Raw genomic sequence first — 14,949 nt, forward strand, 5'->3', positions numbered from 1 at the left:
CAGGTCTTAGCTCTGGAAAACAGGGTCTCTCAATACTTGAGGTCTTTGAACCCAACAAAGATCTGAGGAATTTTTATCACTCAAGAAGATTATGGAATATAACAACAATTTTCCTTGGTTATGAATTGGGAAACTAATTTACCCTTCCAAAAAAAAAAATCATCTAGGCTGAATGCCTAAGAGTATTAATTTTGAAAATTACTATTAAACTTAGGAAAAAGACAATCAAGAAAAAAAAACATAAACTTCATCTTTGCCAATATATTGTTGTTTTTCCCCTCTCCTTCTTAGAATGAGAATTCAATTGGAAACCAAAGAAGGAATGCTCATTCGGTTCTTTTAACCTCCAAATAAATTCCTTAAAAGTCTTATTATCAAGTAGTTTTGTTTGTTGGCCATTCCTAAATTGGAACAAAGAATTTAACCATAGTTAAGTAAGTTACTTGTGTTTCCCAGGTGACTGGAGTAGGAACATGGAATTAAAATCCATTCACAAGTAGGGACAAATAGAATTGATAATTTAGGATTTCCAAATGGAGAGCACCAAATTCTGTGATTCTAGATAAAGTTTTCCTTATCTGGAACAGGGATTAGGGATTTTGCCAGATTTAGTCAGAAAACAATTCCAGGCCAAAGGAGGACTTTAGGGAAACTTCAGGAGGACAATTAGGAAACTTCAAAATTAGGAATGAAGCAACTTGAAATCGTCAACAATAAGAACATCAGGGACAATTAGGAAACTGTCAGGAAATAAAGAAGATTGTGGCACAACATTAATATCTCGGATTTTCAGAAACTTAAAGACAATTAAAGGAACAATTCAGGCTTGGATACTGATAGTTAGTTTCAGGGCAAACTGGATTTAAATCAATTTTCCCTATTATCCCTAAATCACTTGAACCCCTGTCTAAAAGGCACAAAAAAAAAATTGGATTTAAATTAAAACAACGAACCCAAAAACAAACCCAAACCAATTCTTGTCTTTAAACATTTAAACATGGATAATAAATCCACTGAACTGGAATAAAATACAAAATGGTAATAACTTTTAGAAAGAATTAAATAAATTTGAAACAAGTCAACAGGTAAAAAAAGAATTAATATTTGCTAGGCATTTTAAATAAAATGTGAACTCAACCAGTTTGAAAGATGAGAAAATTTTATTTAACAAAATTATTTCACTAAAAGTTTTTTGGAGAGTATAAAAAAACAGATTCCTAATCTGGGTAAGTTTCATAAGCTTCAATAATGAATAATTTTTTTTCTTTGAAGCTATAGCCTGATAAGAGGTTTATTAAAATTTTTATATTTTAAAATTTGGCCTAGAATCAAGCCCTTAATTAGTCATTTAAATGTGCCTAAAACTTTTACTTTCTCTTTTTTCCAATTTGTAAAAACACAGGGAATTGGCAAAAAGACAAATTTTAAAAAACCTTCCAAAAAGGGAATAAAAGGTTGGGCTCAATTTTGGAAAGAAATGATTTTTGATTTAAAAATTGACAACAAAATTTTATTTAATTTGTTTTTTTGGTCCCTTTTACTCTAAATTTTAAACATTTGAGGGCTAAAGGCTCTCAGAAAAACAAGGGTGTTACTAATAACCTTGAACCTTTTCTAAGAATTTGATAATCTGGAAGGTTATTAATTTACCAAGAAGATTATGGACCAAAAACTGTTTCTTAATATTAATTTTCTTTTTTTTCTTCAAGAAATTAATTTTTGGGATCAAGAACCCAATCGTTGGATGGCTAAATATAAAATAAAGGAACCTTTAAAATTTATGATATATTATGTACTTTTAAAGGTTTGAAGTTGACTTGATTTTCAGGTAAAGAAACAAAAACTTCAAATACTTTCCTTCTCTTTACCCCTTAAACTTATCAAATTTCCTCTAATTGGAATACAAGTCTTATTTCTTGTGAATTTCTTATTTTCTATTGTCTTATTAAAGTTTTTGGAATAATAATTTCAAATTCCCTTCTCTAAATCTTATTTATCCTATAACAAGTTATTGTTTTGATTGAATTTTGGTTTTGATGGAATAAATTGAATTTCTTGTTAATCACTCCCTGGGCCCATTTATATCAAAAGCCAAGAATCTCCTTCCAATTAGGTCAAATAGCCATTTGTGAATTTTATGGATTCTCTAAATTTCTTTTCCTTTTTGACTAATTTTAATTCTTGCTTTTGTTTTAGAATTAGTAAAACACAACTTTCTTCTATTTAGGGCATTCCATGAGAACAAAAGTCTGGGCCCCAATCCAAAGTAAAATATTTCCAGGCCTTTAGTGAGAAATTTTGATTTCCCTTGAAATAGTGTTTTCAAACCTCCAGGGAGGTAATGCCTTTGGGTGTGAACTTCCATAAAAATTTATATTTTGGAAACAAATATTCAATTTTTTAAAATATAGCCAAGCAAGATTTGGGTCTTAAAGGGGAAATGGTTGAAAAGAGATAAAAGAGTCCCTCAGCCATTCTAATCTTATCCTGGGTATTTTAAATCTTATAAAATAATTAAATAATAATTAGTTTTAGGGAATGGAAGCCCTGGGTAATTAGGTTTACAGACCAAAAATAATAGGAATTTAATAAATAAAGAGTAAATTATGAATAATTTTGATGGATGGAAGAATGAATAAACAAAACACTGGAGATTACTCTGAGGCCATCCACTTAGAATTTTTATTATTGAAAAAGAAAGATATGGTAATAGAGTTACTTATAGACTAAGGACTATACTTGAAAATACTCTCTTCCCTATTACATGATGTTTCTTTTAAATAAATAGAAATTTGGCCTCTGAACTAGCAGCTCAAAGAGCAGAAAATAGGAACAATTTTCTTGAATCTTCTGTGTAAGGCACCAAAAATATGGATTTAGAGAACTAATAAACATTTCTTTTCTTTTTCCAAAGATACAGAATATGATCCTCTCGGAAATGACAACAGCACATAAATTGATGGAATGCGGTATTCCTAAAAATTGCTCAGATTTAAAGATGGTGATTACAAAAGCCTGGAAGAAATAATCAAGCAAAATGCAAAAATATAACTTGTCTGTCCTTATATATGTTTCTCTTAATTGCTAAAAATATAGGAATGAAAATATGAAAGAGTTGTTTGTCATTATTCTGAAAAATCTTGTCTTCAAAATGTTGTCATGTTTTCAAAAAAAGAATGAAAGGAGTTCTTTGTGTAAAAAATTATAGCAGCTCTTTTTGTGGTAATGAAGAACTGGAACTGAAACTATAATATATAATTTATGGGATATTATTGTGTTATAAGAAGTGACAAGCAGACTTCAGAAAAACGTGGAAAGAATTCCATGAATTGATGCAAAATGAACTTTGCATAACTAGCACTATGTTGGTGATGATAATATGACAATGATGATGATAATTATGATGATGATGATGATGATGTCCTAGTACATATAACTGAAGTGCTTTGAGGAGCATCAGTCCTTATTACCAGTCCTAGATACCTCCTTGATGATTTAGGATTACTCTGGAAGTTGTCCTTTAGTCACAGTTCTTAATGGTTTTTCCCAGTTACATGCACTGAATTTCCATAATGTCCTTGGAGCTCTTGTATACTTCCCAAGTTACAGCCTTTCTAATGCTTGTACTCACATCCAAATACATAATAATACAGATTTAACATACAAACAAAATATTACAAAGTTCCTATAAATTCTACCAGCTTTTGTGCTTATTAAAGTCTACCTAAATCCAAAGAAAATTTAAAAAGACATAAAAATAAAGTAATAATTAAAAATAAACTGGAACCAAAAGATTTTTCTGATGAGTATATAAGATCATCCAATTGTAAGTCTGGACTCATTCTAAATGCTTATGCTTGTTGCTTTGCTACTGTTTTGTCCTCTGTTCTCAAAGAGGACCATGACATCAGGGAGGTGATGCCATGACATCAGGGAGGTGATGCCATGACATGCAAGTGAACTGGATTTAAGTGAGGGAGGGCTGTGCAAGGTCATCTCCCTCATTTTCTCCTCCAGAGACAGACGGGCAGAGAGAGACAGAGACAGAGACAGAGAGATAGACAGAAACAGACAGAGATAGAGGCAGAGAGAGATAGAGAGGGAGAAACAGAGAGACAGAGAGAGACAGACAGGCAGACAGAAAGACAGAGAGAGAGAGATCAGGATGACTGGAGATGGCCTTGGATGCAGTGGAAGACTGTTGCATTCTAAGCTAAGGTCTTCAATGGCTTTTAGTTTGACTGAGGTTGCACCCATTCAATGATTAAGCCTTGGTTGCAATTGAGGCAAAGAATCACCTCTTTCATATAGTCAAAAAATATGCTTAAAAAAATCAAAGAAGCTTAAATGATCCCCCAAAATGTGAGATTCCTAAAAGAGAATAAGCATAGGAGTTTGATTAAAAAATCAACCCCTGACACTTTCATCAGTTGTTGCCCTTACTCAGAAAGAACAGAGTTAAAATTATATAAAGCAAAACTGGAGTGGGGACAAACGAATTTACTAATGATTCAATAAAATTCTTCTCAACAATTTTGGAAGGATATTACAAGTTGGTGACTGTGTACAGAGTGAGGAAATCTGTTCCTATAGTGTCTGCTGCATTAGTCACGCGATTATGATTTAGAGTGTGAAGAAACCTGAGATCACTTAACCCTTCCCATCTATTTTGCAGAAATTGAAAGATTAAGAGGTTTGTCCAAGCTGATAAAAATAAAAGCAGGATTTGAACACAAAACAGTTTCCAACTACAGTTCCTTGTCCACTGTTTTACATGGTCTCATTCACTCAATAAGTTTTTAAAAGTATCTATTGGGCACAGCAGATAAAACACTGTACCTAAAGTCAGGTTCAAATCCAGCCTCGGACACTTAATACTGACTAGCTGTATGATCCTGGGCAAGTTATTTAATCCCAATTGCCTCAGGAAAAAATATATATATATAGATATAGATATATGTATATCTATATCTATATATATATATCCACTATATGCCATGGATTTGTATTAATGTGCATACATTCTATAGAAGGGAAACAACATGTAAACAGGTAAGGAAATGTAAAATCTATATGAAGTGAATACAAAATCATTTCTGGAGGCAGAAGAGAAGTGTAAGGGGATAGCAGTATGGAACTTGCATGGAAAATGTCATTGAAGCTGACCCTGTAGGGGAACTAAGCAGAGGTAAGGAGTACATAGTAGTCATGGGAAACAATTTATGCAAATAAATGGAAATGTGACAGATAGAATGTAGTATTTAGGGAAAAACAATTTGGAAAGTTTGACTGAAATCTAGAGAGGTAGGGAGGCTAAAACAAGATTATGAAAGACTCTATACACCTAAAGAATAGCAATCCAGGAGAAAATACAGTCATAGAACCTTTAGGAGTAGAGAAGTGACATGATCAGAAATGTACTTTAGGAATATCTATTCAGATGAACAGATTGGAAAGAGATAGATACAAGATGATCAAATAGGAGGATATTTTATTAGACTAGTGATAAAGGCTTGAATTAGAGTGGGTAGCTTGGTGCAAGGAAAAGGATCCTGATGCCAAAAATGAGGTGGAGATAGAATCAACAAGACATTAACTAATGAAGCCTTTTTTTTTAAGAATCCTAGTTTCCTCAGGAGTATACGCAGGTTGCATTACATTTGCACCATTAAAATGTCATTGATTCATTGGGAAGATTAAAATACTGGTCACCATCATCATGATTCAATAAACAACTAGGAAGACATTTCTTTCCCTGCTGTGTATTTCACAGAAACTTCATACTTACACACATTTTACACAGTTTATAATTTTAAAATTTTTATAATTATAATATTCTAAAGCTATATTTTCTTTGAAAAAATGGAAAAGATCTGCAATTTTTTTTAACAAATATCTATCTTGACTTCTAGAGACAATACAATCATCAAATTTGAATTCTAATATCACAGTTCTATATGTGCTAATAAAGAACATAGAAATGGTACCAAAGAAAACAAAAAACAAGGAAGAAAAAAGGATTATACCAGATAATCCAGGGTAAATAAAGGAGGGTCATGATAGAAATGATAAAATTTGGATGGCTTAAAGGATTGATGTATAAGTTATCAGAAAGAGGGTAAGATATAAAAAGGCTGAAATAAAAAGCTCTTCTCTATTGCTAAATCAGGAACACTAAAGTGTGATTCTATGTTCTTACATTCCACAGGGTCCTTTCACTCATAAGGTTGGATTATTTTTCATTATTTTACAGTAATTATTCATAGATCCCTGAACTTATTTGCTAAATCTAAAAGTCATTTTTTCCACTCTAAATGTTTTCCCTATTGATTTATCTGCTTACATTTAAGGTTTTTGAGTTTTCCTCTTCCTGAGATCTTTGGTGATTTCAGTCTTTTCTTCCTTGATTTTCTCTTATTTCCTTTCTGACTTTGTCCCCTATAATTATTGTCTACTTGGAGGCTGGATCTCAAAGCATTTTAGTCTCCTCCCATGTTGGGCAATTCATGATTCACCACCATGTCTTTGTTCCAAGTGATTTTGGAATAGTTAGAATGGTTCCAGCAGGATGTGTGCTTATTTTTCACACACACACACACACACACACACACACACACACACAAAGTGTCCTGATCCTGCTATCCTGTCCTGCTCCCTCTGAGCTCAGATCATAAAGTAATAGGCTCCCAAACCTGAAGTTTATAGTTTTGCAACACTGGTGCTATGGAATTATCTGTTCCAGCATGCCAGCAACCGAGCTGCTTCCACAAGTACTATGAAGTTGTGACTCTCAGCAGGTTTTTATTGCTAAAGGGCTGCTGCCTGATATACTGACTGTCTGTCATTGCCTATGCAAGCTAATCTGGAATTGTGCAATCTGTGGTACTGGCAAGAGAAATGGGGTACCAAATCGTGGGATTAGATTTTGTTGCAAGTCCCAATTTGTGTTTATCTGTTTGGTTCTGCTACTACAGCTGCACTGTGTGTAACATGTGAAGATAAAGGGTTTTGAACAAGCTTAAGATCAATGAGAGTCAGTTCATGAATGTTTGGTTTTTTTCTAGCTTGTAAAGACAATTAACAATCTTTGGTACATAATTTCTGTTTTGGAGAGGTTCAAGAAATCATGGACATAATTGAATATATTTAATTCTTCATCTTGTTGTTCATGTTGTTGTGCCTTAAGGGAAACTGTCCTGCCTCAGTTTCCTTAATTGTTCTGTCTCAATCCCCTTAGATGCAAACCCCCCACTCTGGTTTATTTAGACTGATATAATTCAGAGGTTATAAATTGTCATTGTGTAAACTCAAGATAAGGGGGATTCCAAACTTCCTGGCTCTAAAATGGACACATCCTTAACTCCCAGTTTGTTAGAATTTATGGTCCTAACCCCAACCTATCAGAACCGGATTGATGGTTCCTGCCTGGAGATTCCTGCTTACCAGAGACTGGACTCCACTCCCCTGCTTTTGTTTAGCTACTGTGTATGAATAAGTCATTGAGAACTCACATTCTCTGCTGGATCTTTGGGCATCAGCCCTGGGGACGCCCCCAGCACAAGCTCTCCCTCTCAGAAATCCAAATAAAATATTACATACTCTCTAATCTCTATCTTGCCTCAGTTTCTCCGGCATTACAATGTGACCGAAAATTCAGCTAACAATGTATAATTGTTTTGGTCTCAAAAAAAAAAAAGGGGAGCAACTAGTTGGATAGAGAAATAGCCCTGAAGTCAGGAGGACCTGAGTTCAAATTTGACTTCAAACACTTAACACTTCCTGAATGTGTAACCCTGGGCAAGTCACTTAACCCCAATTGCCTCAGCAAAAAAACAAACAAACAAACAAAAACCTCTCTCTTGAGAATTTGACTCTTTTTTGTACATACCAGATTTTGTTTATTTGTGTATGTATATATCTGTTACAATTTGTGATTAGGCAGCTAAAAATCCCTCTGCTTCAGAATCTCATCCTATATCTGATAAAGGATTTCTCTTATAATATCTAGTGACTCCAAAAGAACCATCCACCAAGAATCAGACCACTTTTGTTAACTTTAGAATAAAGTTTAGAATAAAATAAACATCTGTGTGTTTATATGTGGAATCGTGACATCATATATAAAATAAATTCTGAATTTCTGAATTAATGAATTGCATCTGTGGGATACATCTTAGTCATTTCCTCAAAATATTTTATGTGGCATAATACTTGCTTTGCACCTGCAAAGAAACCACAAAGTACAGCATCTTTTTGCAGTTTACTTTCTCTGAAATAAGCCACTGACATTACCACTATCTGGGGACACACACACACACACACACACACACACACACACACACCACATGCACAGTCTTGGTAGATCCAACTTCATTTTTGGAGTTAGTAATATTTTAAGAATACTTATAACTATCAAGACTAATGAGAACAATTTGTATTGCTAATTAGAGTGCAATCCGGTAATGTGTATGTCTTTAATTAAAAAAAGATAAAGAAAACACTTAATAATTTGGGGCTTCACAGGACTTAGGTATTTGACAAAAACAAAAGAATGAAAATAAAATCCAGCGCAATTTCCGTGTTCAAAACCACTTTTCAAACTTTTAAAGGTACATACCATAACATCCTTCAAAGATAAGAGGCTGGTTTCCACTTCATCATAACAGGAAGTCAGAGTTTATTTAGGGAGACAGTATGTTCTTGCTAATATTTCTCAGCCAGTTAACTATGAAATACTAGTGTACAACATAAGAAATAAGAGTTGTTAATGCAAATAATAAGATTGAACATAAATTAGGAGGTAACATGGGATGGGGAGGGAGGGATGATTGAACATAAATTAGGAGGTAACATGGGATGGGGAGGGAGAGAAAGGAGGAAATTCTAAATCTTCAATTTCCTCACAGGAAGATGCCAGGGGCTTGGACAAGCTATTGCAACTAGGGTTAGCACTGGAAATGAGCAAAAGGTCAATGAGAGTCATTCATAGATCTGTTTGGGTTGTTTTTTTTCACCCTCCTTTGGATTCTGGATATTCTAGACTATTGTAATGCCGGAGAAACTGAGCAAGATAGAGATTAGAGAGTATTTAATAATTTATTAAATGGGAGAGATTTACTGGGACCAAAGGGATCCATGTTTGGCTCCAGGGCTGAATGAGACCATTGTCTCCAAGAATCCAGCAAACAATGTGAGTTCTCAATGACATATATACACATGACTCAGACTCAGGGAGGTAGACTGAGGCAGGGGTGGAGTCCAGGTGCTGAGATGGGAAACAGGACTCTGACAGGGTGGGGTGAGCCACTGGAGATGGGGGGAGGAACCCAGGACATGGGGAGAGGCATCTTGATAAGATGGTATCTGACATTCAGGTAGCTTAGGATGGGGAGAGGCATTCTGATATTCTAAAACATAAGATCTTTTACCCTTATCAAATATTCTGATAAAGAGGGAGGGGAGGTTTTGTAGGACTGAGAAGCAGAGAAACTGAGTCAGGTCAGAATAATTAGAGAAACTGAGAACTGTGGCATAACACTATGGAGACAGACTATGTTGGAGAAAAACTAATGTTCTAATGTTTTTTCCTATGATTGATGCTGAAACCCAATACGATCAACCAACAATTATTATTTAATTGTTCGTGCAAATCACTGAGGGTCAGTATTTCAAAGAAATAGAAGAAATTAAGAAATTAAATTTTTATTGCCTTAAGAATGTCAAAGACAAAAAGAGTCTATACTATATATCTATTATACATTGCTGATGTCAGACCACATCCAAAATACTGCATTCAAATCTAGATGCCATATTTTAGAAAAGACATTGGTAAAAAAATTGATAAAAAAAAAAAAAAAAGTATATCAAAGAGGCTGGTGAGAAAATCAAAGAGAAATAGAAAATATGCTAGAAGAAGGAATGTTTGACCTGAAGAAGAGAACAAAATTGTTATCTTTAAATATTTGAAAGGCTGCTTGGAAAATTTCCCCTAGCCCAAAGGGTATATCTGAGAACAATGGGTGGAAGTTTCCAAAATTTGGATTAATACAAGGAAGAGTTTCCTAACAGGAGCCCTGTCTCCTACTCTCTTCCCACCTCCCCCTATCTTTCTATTGTTTTGCTCCCTTGGAATGTAAATTCCTGTTGGTAGGGATTGTCTTTTTTTTTTACTTTGTATTCCCAGCATTTAGCACAATGCCTAGTTAGCCAGCTAGCTAACATTTATGTAGCACTTTCAAATAATAATTAATTTGAGCCTCATAACAATCCTAGAAAGAAGTACTATTATTTTCCACATTTTCCACTTGAGGAAACTGAGGCAGATAGAGTTTGTGATTTCCAGGATCACATAACTGCTGTCAGAGGCTGCATTTGAACTCAGATCTTTCTCACTCCAAATTCAATACTCTCACTTCTGTGTCACCTAGGGGTCTTATAAACATGCTAGTTGGTACAAAATAAGTGCTCAATAAATGCTTATGAGAGTCGGCTCAAAATGGAAAGGGCAATGCCAGGAAATAACAGTATTCCTCATCTCTAGATGTCTTCAAAAAGAGGCTAAATGATCAATTGCTATAAATAGGATTCCTGTTCGGATGTAGCCTAAACCTCAGCAGTACAATTTTGAACATTTGTTCTATGATATGTCAATCTGTCATCTAATTGTTCTTAATGCTAAGTGGAAGCAAATGGCAAAATTTTCCTTAGGTTCAGTGCTGAGGCGGTTTTAGAGTTCAAAATCTTTTCTACAATTTGCCAAGGATTTAATTTTCTTTAGGCTGGTTCCCTAGGGTGCATGTGATTGGTGAATTCTGTAGAACCCTTGTAATTAGTCTTCATGCAAAAAGGTCAGTGTTGAAATCTCCAAAACTTCTTGGCAAAGAAGTGGAACCTAGTTAATGAACTTGCTTCATAACAGTTAGGTGACTCCTGATTTCTATGCCTGCTTTCTCTTTAAGGACAACAGGAACTTTGATATTCATCCATCTAGATACTATTATGGTAGAGATCATCAAAATGGAGATATAGATACACACACATATACTTCTAAAATATGGTAGAAAAGGGTACAAAAACACATATTTTACATATATCCATAGTTTTAAAAAATTTCAAATATCTGGATCCACAAATTATATAATATTATTTTCTTATCCTTTTAAGTAGATATCAACACTTTAATTCTTTTATTTATTTATTTATTTATTTATTATTTAATAGCCTTTTATTTACAGGATATATACATAGGTAACTTTACAGCATTAACAATTGCCAAACCTCTTGTTCCAATTTTTCACCTCTTACCCCCCCCACCCCCTCCCCTAGATGGCAGGATGACCAGTAGATATTAAATACATTAAAATATAAATTAACACTTTAATTCTTAACTGAATCTCTACTTACCTTTAACAGATGGGAACATTTAAATTAGCCTCCATTAGGAAGAAGAGAAATGCCATTTCACTGGTACCAGTCTGCAGCCTTTGGTGCAAGTTGAGAAGTGTCATTTGACCTGCATTTTTGATTTCCTTCACAAGCTAATTGTACAATAATTCAGAGTCTGATTCTTTTTGTACAGCAAAATAATGTTTTGGTCATGTATACTTATTGTGTATCTAAGTTATATTTTAATATATTTAACATCTACTGGTCATCCTGCCATCTAGGGGAGGGGGTGGGGGGGTAAGAGGTGAAAAATTGGAACAAGAGGTTTGGCAATTGTTAATGCTGTAAAGTTACCCATGTATATATCCTGTAAATAAAAGGCTATTAAAAAAAAAAAAAAAAAGAGAAGTGTCATTTGATTAAGTCAGGTCTCCATCAATTCAGATTTCCAGTCTAGTCTCCTGACTTCCTTTCGAAGAAGAGAAACATCATTTCATAGAGAACCAGATTCTCCCCTTCCAAGGAAAAGAAGAAAGATCATTCTGTCTCTAGCTTTAATTACCTAAGACTCAGAGAGATCTCTGCCTCTCCTTTCCCTCCATACCTTCCCCAGTCCACTGATTCTGCATACTCAGATGTCATTCAAAACATTTTCTCAGTTCCTCACTCCCTGATTCCTTATTTCCATTCCTTTCAACCCAAACCAAGCTACCCACCCCTTCTACTGTGCTCTCTAGAATGCCTATTCCATAGGAAACAAACTTACTTTTATTTTAACTCTTTTCCTTTCCTACTCTTTCCATCTTATGGAGATCTGCCTCCTTCTGATGACCTCCCTGTCCAGCTCTGGTTGGTGTGGGAGTTGGAATACTTTTTTGCTTCTGATTACAACTTCCGGGTTTTCTATCTTCTACCATCACTAAGTAATCTCTCTTTTGAGATACATGAAATTCCTATGTACAATCCAATCAAAATTCTAGTAGCTATTGTATACTGACCAAAATCTTTTTTTCAACAGTTCTGTGCCTGACTCATAGTGTATCCAAAAGTCATGGTTTGTAGTAGATTTGAAAGAAATCAAAAGAGATTTTCTGATAGTCACAAAAGATTTTATTAAGGTAAAACTAAAGCAGTAATTAGTAAAAGTTGAGAGAGCTTTATATACTGAAATGTTGGGCTTCAGTCAGCAAACTAGTAGCCTACATGCAGAGAGCAAGGCATACATAAGGGAAGAAACCTTTTAATGAAGTGTCTTGCAGTAATGTAATCAGATAAGAAGATAGAGAAGAAACCTGGATGTAGTTTTTAGAAAAGATAACTAAGGAGCCTGGGGATAGTTAGGGTAAGGTTTTAGTGAGGTCAGGTCAGGAGATAAGGTGGTTTTTTATTCTGTATTCCTTAGCTACATGTGCAGTTTTAAATAGAATCCATCAATAGTCTTTTTCTTCTTTTTAACTCCTACCCCCATAGTACAGAATTCAAACTCAAGCTTGATACTACTCAAACACTGTAACTTCATAGAACATCACTTCACTAATTTCACATGGTCTGTTTCCCCCACTGCCTTCAGCCACACACAAATATGGTCATATCCTTGATCTTACCATTTCACACAAATGCACAACCTCCAATTCCAAGGATTCTGAAATCCCCTTATTAAGTGCCTTAATTTTCTCATTTATAAAATTAAAAGCATCTATTCACAGGGCTGTGAGCATAAAATGAGTTCATATAACATATGTAAAGTATTTTATAAATTTAAAGCACAAACATAAATGCTAGTCATGATCATCATCATCATCAGTAGCAGCAGCAGCAGTAGAAGTAGTTCTAGTAGAAGTAATTCTAATAGTATTATTTGTTATATAGTATCTTATAGCTATCCTTATGTACTCAATTCATCCAGGCATTGTTCTGGGGCCTCCTTGACCTCAATCATAAGCACTTTAGTTTAGCATTGATAATTTCTCAAGGTAAAAAATATACAAATCCTTATTTGCTTTGTTAATGAGGGCTTCATTCTGGCACTGATGATGGTTCCCTATCTAAATCTGATTTGCTTTAATGACATTACATTGAGAATGACTTATTCCTAGCTAGCTTATACACTCATGTTATAGCTTTAGAGGTGATCTTTTAAAAGCAGAATAGAAACATGGTGATAAAGAAAGATTAAATAAATAATAGGAGGTTAACAGAAAAAGAAATAAAAAGTAGCACAATGGATAGAGCAATGACTTTGAAGACAAATAATTGGGGTTTAAATCCCACTTCTACAACAAAATTAAACAGCAAGAGATACAAAGAGAAATTCCATTCAAAATAACTGTTGACAGCATAAAATATTTGGGAATCTATCTACCAAAGCAAAGTCAGGAATTGTATGAGTAAAATTACAAAAAACTTTCCACACAAATAAAGTCAGACTTAAATTAATTGGAAAAATATTAAGTGCTCTTAGATAGGCCGAGCAAATATAATAAACATGACAATACTCCCTAAACTAATCTATTCATTTAGTGCTATACCAATCAGACTTCCAAGAAAATATTTTAATGATCTAGAAAAAATAACAACAAAATTCATATGGAATAATAAAAGGTCGAGAATCTCAAGGGAATTAATGAAAAACAAAAATCAAATGAAGGTGGCCTAGCTGTACCTGATCTAAAACTATATTATAAAGCAGCAGTGGCTAAGAAATGGATTAGTTGATCAGTAGAACAGGTTAGGTTCACAAGACAGAATAGTCAACTATAACAATGTAGTGTTTGACAAACCTAAAGATCCTAACTTTTGGGATAAGAATTCATTATTTGACAAAAACTGCTAGGATAACTGGAAATTAGTATGGCAGAAATTAGGCATGGACCCACACTTAACACCGTATACCAAGATCAAAATGGGTCCATGATTTAGGCATAAAGAATGAGATTATAAATAAATTAGAGGAACATAGGATAGTTTATCTCTCAGACTTGTGGAGGAGGAAGAAATTTGTGACCAAAGATGAACTAGAGACCATTACTGATCACAAAATAGAAAATTTTGATTACATCAAATTAAAAAGCCTTTGTACAAACAAAACTAATGCAAACAAGATTAGAAGGGAAGCAACAAACTGGGAATATATCTTCACAGTTAAAAGTTCTGATAAAATTCACTGTTTGGTATTGAAATTGTGATTCATACTTTAGAGTTTCAAGCAACTGGGTCTTTCGTTGTTAACAATATATGTATTTCAGCAAAATAACATGTTTGGACATGTACACTTATTTTGTATTTAATTTATACTTTAACATATTTAACATGTATTGGTCAACCTGCCATTTGGGGGAGGGGATGGGGGAAAGGAGGGGAAAAATTGGAATAAAAGGTTTGGCAATTGTGAATGCTGTAAAATTACCCATGCACATAACTTGTAAATAAAAAGCTATAATAATTTAAAAAAACAATCTATGTATTTGACCAATCAATACCTTGTCTACACTCAAAAGTTCTCTGTTTTCTTCCAATAAATTTTCTTGCATCATAGTAGTCAGTATTTATATATATATATATATA

At 34.0% G+C, this 14,949-nt stretch overlaps 1 long non-coding RNA gene across 2 annotated transcripts in view; it reads right to left on the bottom strand.

Moving 5' to 3' along the window:
* The window catches only part of LOC116423137, a 51,412-nt gene extending 39,866 nt beyond the window's left edge, over positions 1 to 11,546 (bottom strand). For both annotated transcript variants that reach the window (XR_004233605.1, XR_004233604.1), the window contains exon 1: positions 11,404 to 11,546. This is a non-coding gene — a long non-coding RNA (uncharacterized LOC116423137). The remainder of the gene's footprint in view (positions 1 to 11,403) is intronic.
* Between the last annotated feature and the right edge of the window lie 3,403 nt (positions 11,547 to 14,949).

The sequence above is a fragment of the Sarcophilus harrisii genome, chromosome 4, assembly GCF_902635505.1.
Source record: "Sarcophilus harrisii chromosome 4, mSarHar1.11, whole genome shotgun sequence".
NCBI lineage: Eukaryota > Metazoa > Chordata > Mammalia > Dasyuromorphia > Dasyuridae > Sarcophilus > Sarcophilus harrisii.